Genomic DNA, 16,644 nt, shown 5'->3' with positions numbered 1-16,644 from the left:
TGTATCAAGATCACGAACAAGACATCCATTTGATCTGAATATAACCTCGGTTCTTTGATCACACATCTGGCTGACACTTAGAAGATTATGCTTCAATCCATCAACATACAAAACATTTCCAGCCTTGACCTTTTCTTTCAACTGAGCAATGCCTTTTCCTTTTATAGTTGCAGGAGTATCATTTCCAAAAGAGACTTTCTTTCCCTTTTCTAGAGTAGAATAAGACTCAAGTTTTTCTTTATCACCTGTCATATGCTTCGAACATCCACTGTCAATGTACCATAGATTTTCCTGTCCCTCTGCATAAAATGCTATCCCACATCTTTCTGTTTGAGGTTCCTTTATTCTCCATGTTTTGGTGCTTGAGGCTTGTTCCTTTTTCTGCTGAAACCTGCTCCTGCATTCAGAGTCTTCATGACCAAAGTTATTGCAAATAGAACATTCAACTTCATTTTCAAGAACCGAAAAGTTGTTATAGGTCCTTTTTGTAATCCCCGTCATACTTCTTTGTTTTTGAGCTTCCCTAGTCATGATCGTTTTATATGCAACACATTGAGCTTCTTTGTGACCAAAGTTATGGCAAGAAAAGCATTGTCCATTGAAGAAACTTCTGCGGTTATCGAATCTACCAGCCAATTGATTGTAATTTCTATTGTCATCTATTCTTGAACCAAATTGAGAAGATTTTACCTGTGGCTGGTTGTAGTTTTTGTTCACCCTTAAGATGGATTGCCCCTGATAGTTTCTGTTTGTAATTCGTCCTTGCTTTACCTGATGATCTTCATTGTGCTTTTTCTCATTTCTTCTTGCTGCATCAAGATAACTTTTTGAGGTGGATGCTTGAGAAGTTTCTCCATTATAGCCCAGACCTGTCTTGTTTAGAGGAGACCGCTGCACATTGATAATCTCATCCAAAGTTTCAGATCCTTTGACAAACTTGAGATTAATAGCTTTTGTTTTCTCAATCTCTTTTCTAAGACCAACAATTTCACCTTCTAATTTTTCAAGATGTTTTTCCTTTTCATCAATTTGAAATTGTAGAGTATCAATGATCATGTTCTTTTCTTCTATACATCTCTTGAGTCTAGTAATTTCATCATAAAGGTTATCCACATCTATAGCATCCATATAATCATCATCTTCAAATGCCATTAACAACTTATATTCATTACCTTGTTCATCTTCATCACTGTTTGATAGACCATCACTATCTTCATGAGTGTAGTAGCTTTTCTTATTTGCATTCTGTTTCTTGTTCCATCTAGTAGGTTCCTCTCCTTTATCCTTATAAGGACATTTTGCAGCATAATGACCTACTCTTCCACAAGCAAGGCATTTAAAAGGTAACTTACCTCTGAACCTTCCAGAACCCCTTTGAAGATTTCTGACAAAATTTGATTCTTCTTCCTCTTCTTCTGGGACGTGGCTCGCTTCATAATAATCTCCTTTGCCTGATGCCTTGAAAGCAGCTTCTCTTCTGTCTGATGGACCTCCCTTTCTCATTTCATAAGCAGTTAGAATTCCATGTAGCTGAGACATAGTAAGAATTCGTAGATTTTCCTTTTCTTCTATTGCAGATACTTTAGATTCAAACTTGGGGGACAATGATCTTAGAACCTTTTCAACCACAATAGCCTCTTTTATTTCTTCACCCAAATTTTTCATACAGTTAACAACCTCATCTACCCGAAGAAAATAGTTAGCCACACTTTCATCATTATACATTTTGAGAGTCTCTTACTGAATTCTGAGAGTTTGAAGTTTAGCACGCTTTACCTGTTCATCTCCTTCATAGCTCGTGACAATTTTGTCCCATATCTCTTTTGCGGATTTATAGTGCATTACCTTCATGAATTCTGATTGAGATATACATCCTAATAGAGTACTGACTGCTTTCGCATTTGTTTCATACTTCTTTTTCTCGGCTGCATCTGTAGGAGTAGCTGAAGGAAAAGTGTAGCCTGTCTCTACGATGTCCCAAACTTCTGTACCAAGAGATTGAAGATAGGCAGTAACTCTTACCTTCCAATAATTGAAGTTTGTCCCATCAAAAACCGGTGGCCTGATTGATGCTTCTCTCTCGTAGTTGCTCATGATGAACGATCTACCTTCAAGCGATCAAGCTTCTCTGAAGGACCTGCTCTGATACCAATTGTTGGAAATAATACTGAGAGGGGGGGTGAATCAGTATTATCTAATTCTTTTAATAAATCTTCCTTATTTGTTCTTTGAATTAGTTTTGCATGTCAGTACCATAAAATAATGAGCATGAAAAGGAAAACAGATAGTCACACCAAAGAACACAAGATGTAAGGTGGAAACCCAATGTGGGTGAAAACCACCTGCTGCAATATGTCTCTATCTTCTTTCAAATTAGAAACTCCTTTTACAATGGTTTTGTACTGGTGCAGTCCTTTACCAGTACGCAGGCTGCAACCTGCAGAGAGCTACAACTGTCTCTCGTTTTCCAGTCTCTCCTGGAAGGGAGCTACAACCCCCTACTTATTTTCTTACAAGGACCACTTTTCATAAATTTTCAAACTAGATCCATAAGCATCAAATGATCATCAAGTATAAGAGAATCACCCAATCAACTGTAGTAACTAGATCAACAATAATAGGACCAAACCCAGAACACAGCAATGATAAACAAAGATTTTAAGAGAAGTAAGCACCCTGCTCAACTGCTCGCCTGCTTACGTAAGCACCCTGCTCAACTGCTGGCCTGCTTACTGTACTCACCCTGCTCAACTGCTGGCCTGCTTACAGTACGCACCCTGCTCAACTGCTAGCCTGCTTATGTACGCACCCTGCTCAACTGCTAGCCTGCATACCTCGCTCTGAGTCCATTGAACTGCCTGCGGACCTCCGCACCTGCAACCCTTCTGTGCCTGCGTACCTCCGCACCTGCAACCCTTCTGTGCCTGCGTATCGGCGCACCTGAAACCCTTCTGTGCCTGCGTACCGGCGCACCTGAAACCCTTCTGTGCCTGCGTACCGGCGCACCTGAAACCCTTCTGTGCCTGCGTACCAGCGCACCTGAAACCCTTCTGTGCCTGCGTACCGGCGCACTTGAAACCCTTCTGTGCCTGTGTATGTACGCACTTTTCTTTCACTGTACCTGCATACCTTCGGGCATAGATGAATTCAAGATTTCAGAAATATTCCAGATAGTCAGATCTACAGATCTGAACATGCGTCGAAGAGATCTCGATCCATAAGTAGATTCGCCTTATTTAGATCTAGACATACTCCCAAGAGAGATCATAATATGTCCGATCTAGCCCTCATAAGATATTCAACCCAAAGCGTGCTCAAACCAAATGATCTCCTTTGTTTTATATAGGAAAGCTCTTCCTTAAATCATGGATCAATACCACGAGCCGACACCATAATAACACAATACCGTCGGCTAAATACCAAGAGTAAAACATAAGAAAACCCCACATGTGAATTTCTTTGCCTTGAAATGTGTGCACTGGGGGTACGCACCTCTTGAATGGGATAACTGCGGGTATGTATGCACTTTATGTAACACTGACCTGCGTGTACTCACCTTATGCAAGGCGTACCTGCGTACCCCTTATTTTCTTTAATATTTGATAGCTGATCATCAATCTCTGCTGCTGACTTGAAGTACTGTGATCTATCACCTGAATGGGTTGCCATCAAGGACAACACTTTAGCCATAATTCCAACAATCTCCCCCTTTGGACTTGATGGCAACCTCAAAGCTTTAGCTTCATTCTCCCCCTTTGACATCAAGGGCAAAGGGTTATGCTCCCCCTAAGAACATGCTCCCCCTGAATCTGTACCATCAATCAGAAGAGGTTCAGCAATAAGATGATGCATCAACAACCCCCAGCTTTTGCCTGAGGTATTCAAAAGTGTCCCTAGGCAATGGTTTGGTGAGAATATCAGCAACTTGTTCCTTAGAAGGAACATACTCCAACTTGACCTTCTGTTCAAGCACTTGTTCCCGGAGAAAATGATACTTGATTGGTATGTGCTTGGTTTTTGAATGCATAACAGGATTCTTTGAGATGCTGATTGCACTTGTGTTATCACATAAAATGGGGATTGGTGGTGTACAAATGATTTGAAAATCCTGCAAAGTCTGTATCATCCAAAGAATTGGGTGCAACAAGATGCAGCAGCAACATATTCCACTTCAGCTGTAGACAAGGCAATCGAACTCTGTTTCTTGCTGAACCAAGATATCAGTCTGGAACCCATAAAGAACACACCACCACTTGTGCTTTTCCTGTCATCCACGCTTCCGGCCCAATCTGCATCTGTATAAGCATGAAGTGTAAGATCTGTATCTCTAGGATACCATAAGCCATAATTTTGAGTCCCTTGAAGATATTTGAAAATTCTCTTTACTGCCTGAAGATGAGTCTCCTTCGGATTTGCCTGAAATCTTCCAACTATTCCAACTGCATGCATGATGTCCGGTCGGGTACCTGTCAAATAAAGTAAACTTCCAATCATAGATCTGTAGGTTGGTTGATGTACTGCTGCAGATTCATCATTTGCACTGAGGCTACATCCTGTGACCATGGGTGTACATACTGGTTTTGCATCTTCCATACCATATTTCTTCAAAATCTGTTTGAGATACTTGGTTTGAGATAAAAAGATTCCTCCTTCTTTTTGTTGGATTTGCAAACCAAGGAAATATGTCAGTTCTCCTAGCAAGGACATTTCAAATTCTTTCTGCATGACCGAGGCAAAGTTTTGACTCATAGCTTCTTCATTGCTCCCAAAAATAATGTCATCTACATATACAACAAGTATTAGCAATTTGTCATTTTCAACTTTTATATAAAGATTGCTATCTGCTGATCCTTTTGAAAAGCCTTGTTGATGAAGATATTTGTCCAAACGGTAGTACCAAGCCCTTGGAGCTTGTTTGAGACCATAGAGAGCCTTTTTCAATCTGCCTACAAGATTTGGATCATTTCCAAGAATGAACCCATCTGGCTATTCAATGTACACTTCTTCTTCCAAGTCTCCATTCAGAAAGGCTGATTTCACGTCCATTTGAAATACTTTGAAGTTTTGAAAACTTGAGAGAGCAAGGAACATTCGGATGGCCTCAAGTCTTGCAACAGGAGCAAAGGTTTCTTCAAAGTCTATTCCTTCTTGCTGCGCATACCCTTTACAAACAAGTCTGGCTTTGTTTCTAATTACTTCTCCATTTTCATTCAATTTATTTTTGAAGACCCATTTTGTTCCGATAACATTCTTATCTTTTGGTCTAGGAACCAGCTCCCAAGTGTTGTTCTTTTCGATCTGCTCAAATTCTTCATCCATTGCTTTCACCCAACATTCATCTTTGCATGCCTCTTTCACATTTTGTGGTTCAGTAGAGGAGAGTAATGCCAAATAGCTTGAAGCTTCTGCAATTGTTCTTCTTGTTTGTACACCTGCTTCTTTCTGCCCCATAATCTGAGATTCTGGATGATTCTTCTGAACATATCTGGATGGAGTCTTTTCTTCCATTCTTGTTTGCTCCTCTGGTTCTTCTTGAGGTTCTTCTTCTTCATCATTCTGTCGTTGGGGGTAGCCTTCATCTTCTTCGATGTCTTCATGATGTACTTGCCTAGGAATGTATCTCTTCTCATCAACCACTACATCAATGCTGTCAACAATTCTGCCAAGTCTTTTATTGTAGCATTTGTATGCTTTGCTATGTGGAGAGTAACCAAGAAGAATGCCTTCATCTGCTCTAGGTTCAAGTTTGCCAAGCTGCTCATCCGTATTCTTGATATAGCATTTGCTCCTAAAGATTTTGAAGTGCTTTACCGAAGGAGTCCTACCACTGCAGAGCTCATGAGGAGTTTGAGTGCTGTTCACTCGGACATTTGTTTTGATGAGAATAACAACCGCAGCATGTGCAGCTTCACCCCAGAAAGTTGCGGGAGTTCCTGACTCATCAAGCATAGCACGAGCCATTTGTTGGACTGTTCTGTTCATCCTTTCCACAACTCCATTTTGCTGAGGAGTTCTTGCTGTAGAGAATTCTCTTCTTATCCCATGTTCTTCACAGAAATCTAAAAATTCATTTGAAGTAAATTCCCCACCTCTATCGGATCTGAGGCACTTAATTTTGTGACCTGATTCATTTTCAACCAAGGCTTTGAAGGATTTGAATTTTTCGAATGCTTCATCTTTGTGCTTCATAAGTCCTAACCAGACAAACCTGGAGAAATAGTCAATGAATAATATCAAGTATTCTTCTCCTCGAGGTGTTCTTTTCCTGAAAGGACCGCATGTATCTGTATGTACTAGCTCAAGAGGCATGCTAGCTGATCCTTCTTTCTCTGGAAAGTTAGTTCTGGTTTGTTTTCCAAACTGACATGATTTGCATATGGTGTTGTCAGGAATTTTGATATCTGGAAGATCGCGAACTGCCTGATATTTGCATGCTTTTCTTATTTGTGAAAAGCTTAGATGTCCCAACCTCCGATGCCATAACCAGTGCTCATCATCCTTGCTCAGATAGCATTGTTGTTGTCCTTCTTCAAATATGTACAGATTATTTGGAGTTCTTTTGCCTTTGATCACTGTTTTACCTGTATCAAGATCACGAACAAGACATCCATTTGATCTGAATATAACCTCGGTTCTTTGATCACACATCTGGCTGACACTTAGAAGATTATGCTTCAATCCATCAACATACAAAACATTTCCAGCCTTGACCTTTTCTTTTAACTGAGCAATGCCTTTTCCTTTTATAGTTGCAGGAGTATCATTTCCAAAAGAGACTTTCTTTCCCTTTTCTAGAGTAGAATAAGACTCAAGTTTTTCTTTATCAGCTGTCATATGCTTCGAACATTCACTGTCAATGTACCATAGATTTTCCTGTCCCTCTGCATAAAATGCTATCCCACATCTTTCTGTTTGAGATTCCTTTATTCTCCATGTTTTGGTGCTTGAGGCTTGTTCCTTTTTCTGCTGAAACCTGCTCCTGCATTCAGAGTCTTCATGACCAAAGTTATTGCAAATAGAACATTCAACTTCATTTTCAAGAACCGAAAAGTTGTTATAGGTCCTTTTTGTAATCCCCGTCATACTTCTTTGTTTTTGAGCTTCCCTAGTCATGATCGTTTTATATGCAACACATTGAGCTGCTTTGTGACCAAAGTTATGGCAAGAAAAGCATTGTCCATTGAAGAAACTTCTGCGGTTATCGAATCTACCAGCCAATTGATTGTAATTTCTATTGTCATCTATTCTTGAACCAAATTGAGAAGATTTTACCTGTGGCTGGTTGTAGTTTTTGTTCACCCTTAAGATGGATTGCCCCTGATAGTTTCTGTTTGTAATTCGTCCCTGCTTTACCTGATGATCTTCATTGTGCTTTTGCTCATTTCTTCTTGCTGCATCAAGATAACTTTTTGAGGTGGATGCTTGAGAAGTTTCTCCATTATAGCCCAGACATGTCTTGTTTAGAGGAGACCGCTGCACATTGATAATCTCATCCAAAGTTTCAGATCCTTTGACAAACTTGAGATTAATAGCTTTTGTTTTCTCAATCTCTTTTCTAAGACCAACAATTTCACCTTCTAATTTTTCAAGATGTTTTTCCTTTTCATCAATTTGAAATTGTAGAGTATCAATGATCATGTTCTTTTCTTCTATACATCTCTTGAGTCTAGTAATTTCATCATAAAGGTTATCCACATCTATAGCATCCATATAATCATCATCTTCAAATGCCATTAACAACTTATATTCATTACCTTGTTCATCTTCATCACTGTTTGATAGACCATCACTATCTTCATGAGTGTAGTAGCTTTTCTTATTTGCATTCTGTTTCTTGTTCCATCTTGTAGGTTCCTCTCCTTTATCCTTATAAGGACATTTTGCAGCATAATGACCTACTCTTCCACAAGCAAGGCATTTAAAAGGTAACTTACCTCTGAACCTTCCAGAACCCCTTTGAAGATTTCTGACAAAATTTGATTCTTCTTCCTCTTCTTCTGGGACGTGGCTCGCTTCATAATAATCTCCTTTGCCTGATGCCTTGAAAGCAGCTTCTCTTCTGTCTGATGGACCTCCCTTTCTCATTTCATAAGCAGTTAGAATTCCATGTAGCTGAGACATAGTAAGAATTCGTAGATTTTCCTTTTCTTCTATTGCAGATACTTTAGATTCAAACTTGGGGGACAATGATCTTAGAACCTTTTCAACCACAATAGCCTCTTTTATTTCTTCACCCAAATTTTTCATACAGTTAACAACCTCATCTACCCGAAGAAAATAGTTAGCCACACTTTCATCATTATACATTTTGAGAGTCTAATACTGAATTCTGAGAGTTTGAAGTTTAGCACGCTTTACCTGTTCATCTCCTTCATAGCTCGTGACAATTTTGTCCCATATCTCTTTTGCGGATTTATAGTGCATTACCTTCATGAATTCTGATTGAGATATACATCCTAATAGAGTACTGACTGCTTTCGCATTTGTTTCATACTTCTTTTTCTCGGCTGCATCTGTAGGAGTAGCTGAAGGAAAAGTGTAGCCTGTCTCTACGATGTCCCAAACTTCTGTACCAAGAGATTGAAGATAGGCAGTAACTCTTACCTTCCAATAATTGAAGTTTGTCCCATCAAAAACCGGTGGCCTGATTGATGCTTCTCTCTCGTAGTTGCTCATGATGAACGATCTACCTTCAAGCGATCAAGCTTCTCTGAAGGACCTGCTCTGATACCAATTGTTGGAAATAATACTGAGAAGGGGGGTGAATCAGTATTATCTAATTCTTTTAATAAATCTTCCTTATTTGTACTTTGAATTAGTTTTGCATGTCAGTACCATAAAATAATGAGCATGAAAAGGAAAACAGATAGTCACACCAAAGAACACAAGATGTAAGGTGGAAACCCAATGTGGGTGAAAACCACCTGCTGCAATATGTCTCTATCTTCTTTCAAATTAGAAACTCCTTTTACAATGGTTTTGTACTGGTGCAGTCCTTTACCAGTACGCAGGCTGCAACCTGCAGAGAGCTACAACTGTCTCTCGTTTTCCAGTCTCTCCTGGAAGGGAGCTACAACCCCCTACTTATTTTCTTACAAGGACCACTTTTCATAAATTTTCAAACTGGATCCATAAGCATCAAATGATCATCAAGTATAAGAGAATCACCCAATCAACTGTAGTAACTAGATCAACAATAATAGGACCAAACCCAGAACACAGCAATGATAAACAAAGATTTTAAGAGAAGTAAGCACCCTGCTCAACTGCTCGCCTGCTTACGTAAGCACCCTGCTCAACTGCTGGCCTGCTTACTGTACTCACCCTGCTCAACTGCTGGCCTGCTTACAGTACGCACCCTGTTCAACTGCTAGCCTGCTTATGTACGCACCCTGCTCAACTGCTAGCCTGCGTACCTCGCTCTGAGTCCATTGAACTGCCTGCGGACCTCCGCACCTGCAACCCTTCTGTGCCTGCGTACCTCCGCACCTGCAACCCTTCTGTGCCTGCGTATCGGCGCACCTGAAACCCTTCTGTGCCTGCGTACCTCCGCACCTGCAACCCTTCTGTGCCTGCGTACCGGCGCACCTGAAACCCTTCTGTTCCTGCGTACCGGCGCACCTGAAACCCTTCTGTGCCTGCGTACCGGCGCACCTGAAACCCTTCTATGCCTGCGTACCGGCACACCTGAAACCCTTCTGTGCCTGCGTATGTACGCACTTTTCTTTCACTGTACCTGCGTACCTTCAGGCATAGATGAATTCAAGATTTCAGAAATAACCCAGACAGTCAGATCTACAGATCTGAACATGCGCCGAAGAGATCTCGATCCATTAGTAGATTCGCCTTATTTAGATCTAGACATACTCCCAAGAGAGATCATAATATGTCAGATCTAGCCCTCATAAGATATTCAACCCAAAGCGTGCTCAAACCAAATGATCTCCTTTGCTTTATATAGGAAAGCTCTTCCTTAAATCATGGATCAATACCACGAGCCGACACCATAATAACACAATACCGTCGGCTAAATACCAAGAGTAAAACATAAGAAAACCCCACATGTGAATTTCTTTGCCTTGAAATGTGTGCACTGGGGGTACGCACCTCCTGAACGGGATAACTGCGGGTATGTACGCACTTTATGTAACACTGACCTGCGTGTACGCACCTTATGCAAGGTGTACCTGCATACCCCTTATTTTCTTTAATATTTGATAGCTGATCATCAATCTCTGCTACTGACTTGAAGTACTGTGATCTATCACCTGAATGGGTTGCCATCAAGGACAACACTTTAGCCATAATGCCAACACAGAGATCTACAATAATAAACAATATAGGACCAGATATATATTGACCACACAAATGCATATATTATCAGGCATACAAGAATGTGTAGGAAAACTTGAATAGCTTTATTGATATAAAGATTAGAAGAGAGGATTACAACCCATTGATCTGACCCAGTGTCATCCTCCCAGCATGAAAGCCCTTCTTCACCTCATGAAAAGCTTAGATCACCCAACACTATGATATTCCACCAAGAAACCAACAACACTTCCTTACAAGATACAAAATTCCAGCCTCTGGATCTCTGGGATGAGGGATCCATATATAGATGATTGCAGGAAGGTGATTCAGCTTCTAGGATTTTGATTAGTGTCTTCTCTCTGATAGTTGTTGATTCCACCTGGAGATTAATGATCTCTTACTCATCCCTAGGCGAATTCAGAGAGGCAAGTGTCATAGGAGAAGTTTCTGGAAGATTCCATGTCATCCACCTCGCAAACTGTCTCTGCCATTTGTCCATTCTCACCCATCGCACCCTACAGAAGGGCTTTCTAGTATGCATTTTACCTTTTACACTGGGCAGGTGAGATGCATCGCACCCTTAGCACTGAGCAACCTGTATGGTCCAGTTTTGACTAGTTCTGAGCAATTTTCTGTGGAGAACTTCTGGGAGATGATGTAATCAGCTGACCTTGTTCCTTTAGGGCATGAAACAACACTTGTAGGGACTCATAAGCCCTTGGTTTATGGACATATATGATTGGGGTTACAGTGCCCAAAAATGTCTATAACAACTCTAGAAATTGCGTAAATATGACTGGTAGCCTGTTGGGCTTAGAAACTACGCAATCCTATCAGACAACCTTCACAGTGAAAACTATGCAATCTGGCCCAGAAAGTGCTGCTCAGCTTAGAATTGTGCAATTATGGGCAGTAGTTAGTTGCTCCTCCTAGAAACTGCAGAATCCCTCTCGCAAGTTCCTCCCAGAAATTGCGTAAAATTTCCCCTCAGTTAAGTAGGCTGTTGTATGTGCCCTCAAGTTAATTGGTTCCACCTGGGATCGAGAAAATTTGACTTGCATGCATGGGATTATTTTTCCTGAAATGACAAAAAGCAACATGCAAAAGACATCGCTAGATTTTAGGGAGTTATTTTTAGCAACTGGAGGTTACACGCAAAGACCATTTTAGAAGCTTTCCTCCAAGTGTCACTTTTTCCTAGATTTGTGGCATGCATGTCATGAGCCTCAAACTTATTTATTCGATGCCTCAGAGATCATTATTCACATCAATCTTGGAGCTTTGACATCCTACAACACATCCAGGAGTCTTCGACACATTGAGCTCAGCTATTTCTAGGTAAGTCCGCTTTACTTGTCGTTTGCAGCATTTCTGTCGGTTTTTGTGTTTTGGCTATCTGCTTGATTTTTGTCAAAACTGGTTGTCATTTGCATGCATGTTAGCTTGTACAAGCACTGTTTTAGTTTTTGTTAGCATCTCACTGCTGTCGCATGCATGACATTGTTTTACACAAACAATTGCCGATTCGATTACTCATTTCACACACATGCATGATTGTTCCAATTTCTAAATCTTTCATTCATTGTTTTCATTCATGATCATTCGCTTCTAAATACACCTTGTATCATCATGCATTTACATCTTCATTTTCTTTCACTTGCCTGTCGGCGGGTCTAGGCAACCTTGACTCGAACTCTGCCTCACCAAGACATCATTGCGCAAATCTGAGAGGGAAGGCTTTGCCTTCCTCCCAGAAAATGTGCAATTATGGCCAGTGACTGCCCTCCAGTCTTGCTTTTAAAAATTATAAGAGGCAGTGACTGCTGGCCCAGAAAATTGCGCAATGCAGTCCATGGGCCTGCATCACTTGCCAGCTAAAATTGCGCATTTTTCAATCCTAGCACCCAATAGGAAAGTCTGGATTGCGCATTGCACAATTCCAGTAGTCAAATAGCCTCCCAATAGTCCAAGATTCCTTTTGCACAGTTCTGACAGTAAATCTCCTTGCCTCCCAGTGAAAATTTCACAATCCTTGCCAATTAGTCCCCAAGTATGTTGCATGTCATCCCTTTGGTTTTAGCTAACAGATTTCTTTCCATGCATGTCGCCATGTCTCCAGATATAGTAGGTGTTTTTCCATCTCTCAACAGTTCAAGATCAACGGCCTCCCAGAGAGCAGGATCAAAGGACACAGATGAAAGTGCAGCTGGAGCAACAGTTGAGTGAGTGTCTACGGATTTGCTGATCTATGAAGACACCAAGTTGATCATAGACAAAGACATCAAGCTGGAATGGCAAGAGGTCAATGATGCATTCTCAGGAACATTTGGGAAAGATCTCCAACACCGCCAAGTCTATGTGAACATTCACAAGTCCGACTTGTACCAGATTGCATGTAGATATCTCGCATTCGCATCGCGGACATGATACATTGGATCATCTCGCACACTAATCACAAGATGATGACATTGAGCAGTGTTAGCGGGATGGATATTTCTACCTTTATGGCACAGGATTATCAGCAGATGTACCGTTTGTCAAAGCCAGTGATCACCATGGAGATACCCTTCGGCATACCCAACAACAATGCCAACTCCAAGGATATCTTGAAGAACTAGGTGAAGGAGCCGACCAAATTTAGGATGACACCCAACCATATTTACAAGACAATGATATTGTGGAAGGCGTATCAATACTTGGTCATATTTTCATGTCGCTTGTATGGCCAAGTGAGAACAAAGACCTTCCTGCAGAGTTGGGTGATTGTGTTGGACCAACTAGAAAGTGAAGGCAAAGCATGCAACTAGTCCAACATGTTGGCTCGCAGGCTGAAGGAACAAGTAACAGGAGCTCAGAGGCTGTGTAAAGGTCAGAAAGCATAAATATACATGTCCGCTTAAATCTTGGATGCAATCTATGCCTGTCAGGAGTTCTCGGGGTTGAAGTGGGCATGGACATTGGCGGAAACCTCTGTGAACAATTATTGTAAAATGTTGTCTGAATGCAACTTCAGAGGAGTTATCACACAACTGTCAGATCATTTTGTCACCTCGGTGTACAAGATGATATTTGAGCAAGATCCACCTTGCATGTCAAAGGAAACAATGGAGGCACTGATCGACACAGCGGATTGGTATGCCTCACCATCTGACACCTTCATATGGATGTACATCGTGGAGAAGTCTTCGCATGTTTTGTCAAAGTTTGTCATGGACAAGCTCGTCATGCAAGAAGTATCACACCACATCTTGGCAGGATTGTCATCTAGGCTGCACCGGAAGAAGAAGGTACCTTGGCCCACTCTTCCATTACAGATTGAGTTGTACGAGATACGGAATCTCAAACATGTAGAATTTGAAACATAGGAGATCAAGAAATATCCTTTCGACATTCGAAGCTTCAATCAGTATGGTCGAAATTGCATTGTGAAAGATCATTACGTGAGAGTACAGTTCCACTCGATCCACGGGGCATGTCAAGGGGTGGAGGAAGACCCCATACAGAAATTACCTACATATGAATTCTAAAACACAGAAAATAAACAATGTGAGATCATAACACATAAAACACATATACACAGAGATTTTCCCCTGGATCCCAAAAACGGGACTACCAGCTTGATTTTTCATTATGTTCGTTTCAATGTTACAATACATATGTATACATGCCGAAGCATCCAATACCATGGACCGAAAACCATTGCGTCCAAAACCATGGACCGAAAACCATCGTGTCCAAAACCATGTGTGAAAACCATGCACAAAAACATAGGTAGGTCTGGCCAACCTAATATAGGGTCCAAAAAGTTTTTTCCCCGAGGCGCTACCCTGGACCCCATAGAGGGGGGCTACCCACCCCCCTCAAACCCCCTGGACAAGTGGGGATACCGCCCCCTCGCAAACTATGTAGGCTAGTCATGGAAAGAATATAACACAACCCAACAATCTTGACAGGACTGTAGGCTGCACTGGAAGAAGAAGGCACCTTGGCCCACTCTTCTATTGTGGATCGGGTTGTATGAGATACAGAATCTCAAGCATGTAGATGTCGAAATAGAGGAGATCAAGAAATATCCTTTCGACATCTGAAGCTTCAATCCGTATGACCTACATTGTATTGTGAAAGATCATTGCGCGAGAGTACAATTCCACTGGATCCATGGGGCATGTCATTGGGTGGAGGAAATCCCATGGAGAAATTGTTACAAGTTCTCTATGTCTAATGAACTAGTTGGCATCGTTGTGGAATGGTTAGCAAAGGAACAAGAAGCAACATCCAGGAGAGCACCAGCATCAACAACAACAGAGGTAAACATATCAGCGTGTGACAAAGGGAAGAGGAAGATTGTCGACAGTGCAGAGGCAAAGAAAAGCTACAAGTTCAGAGAAAACCCACTTGTGTAGAAAGTAGCTTTTGGAAATAAAGGCGAAGATGCAACAACACGACAGGAGGACCACGCAAAGGTAGAGAGAAAAAAAGAGGATGGAGGAAACAATGAAGGAGTTGTATGAGTTGAAGGAGAAGCTCTGGAAGGAACATGAGCTGCGCAGACAAGAGAAAGAAGCACAACAAGAATAGGTATAGTAGGGGGCACAACATGTACAAATAGATGAAACAGTGACCATATAGGTAGTAGATTCATCTGAACAGCTGGCACCAAGCAGGGAGGTTGAGTAGTCTTAGGAGCAGGACTTTGCTCAAGAGATCAAACAAGCACTTGAGCAAATGGATACGGATATGGAGCAGCAAGAGTTAGAGTAAGACATCGACCTCATGCCTTACCACCAAGAGGTTGAACCACCAGTTTCACTGGATCCGGAAGAAGAGAATGTCCCAAGTGACCAAGGAGATACTGAGATCCTTAGAGACAATATGAAAGGAGATATGCACAACATATCATTCGATGAGTCGTAGAATAGAGTTGTGCAATCACGTAGAGTGTCTACTCTTGATGACAACACATCTCATTCGCAATTTGAAGAACAAGTGATCGTGTCTGACATGCGCAAGCATCTGACAACATTGGCCGATGCTACTAGAGCATATGTCAAAGCCACTAGCTCTAGTGTTCACTTCTTGATAGCAGAGAACGACCGAATGGCTAAGGAGTTATAGACGACCAAGCAGGGAGGAGAACTGGGTACAACATTTGCTCGAGCAGAGTTGAAGAAGGGGATATTGGATGAATTATCATCCCTTGAGACAGTCATGCAGGCGTTGTATTCTAGGTTTGGTACCATGAATAAGGTCGTTGTCCATCTCGACGGTTGGTAGCAGTGATGTGCTAGGAGAGTACGTATCTTGTCAAACATGCATACTATTGTTGACTACTGTAGAAATTCCCACCTGGAGATCACCTGATAATGCAATAGACTAAAGCAAACTACTTGATCTACTTCTACAACCAATTTAGTGGAAGCTTAATCGAACATGAGCAACATCAATAAGAACACATATAACTGATAAGAAGGAATCAATCACACATAACACAAAAGATATAACCCGGGGAAAGCCTCAGCCTAAAACCCCAACTCTGTATTATCATGCAAGTGGAAATATAGCTAGTATTACAAAAAGAATCAACTCAAAAGCTATCCTACTCTCTCTGAAATACCGTTGCTGCTCATAGATAGTCAAAGGCCTCTATCTAACCTCTGGCCTGCCCTCCAAGCCTCCTATTTCTTTGTGCAATTTTGATTGGGGTCCAATGCAGCCACTTGTGTGAATTGGCCTCTTCACACACTCACTAACCTCTGATCCAACTACATAGTCCTGAAGGAGATAAATCCTCATCCATGGATGAGCTTCCTTTATAGGAAAAATTTCATCCAACTGATAGTACATTGTCCCTTATTTGATCTCAATTGGGTCTTTGTCTGAACTGACATGCATGAGTTATTCATGAGAGAATCTCCAGTTATCTGAAGTGCAACAGTTATATGCAAGCATGCATTAACTAACTGAACTCACATTAATTTAAACAAACTGTTTAAATCAATCTAACTGGACTTGACTCTGTTAACTGAGCCAATTAATTACAACTCAAATTAGAACTCATCCTTATCTCTTTAACTGATGGATAAATTCCTCAATGAATGGAGAAACTGTTGCATGTCCTCACATAGACTTCATGTTTGATTTTTCACAATTAATTAACTCATGGTGAATTAATTAATTTATTTTCCAACAACTGTTAAGTTCAAATTCGAATTTTACTTCCTATGTTTAGTCCAGGGACTGACTAAAATGGGAATCCATCCTGAACTGCTAAAAATAACAATGTTATTTTTATCTCTTCCATTTTTTATTCCTTGTTGCCCAATCCAGCAC

Source organism: Pinus tabuliformis, chromosome 4_1, assembly GCF_031772625.1.
Source record: "Pinus tabuliformis cultivar Carrire ecotype Pingquan chromosome 4_1, CPIR1, whole genome shotgun sequence".
Lineage (NCBI taxonomy): Eukaryota > Viridiplantae > Streptophyta > Pinopsida > Pinales > Pinaceae > Pinus > Pinus tabuliformis.
The sequence above is the reverse complement of the archived record's forward strand: the minus strand, read 5'-3'. Positions refer to the sequence as shown.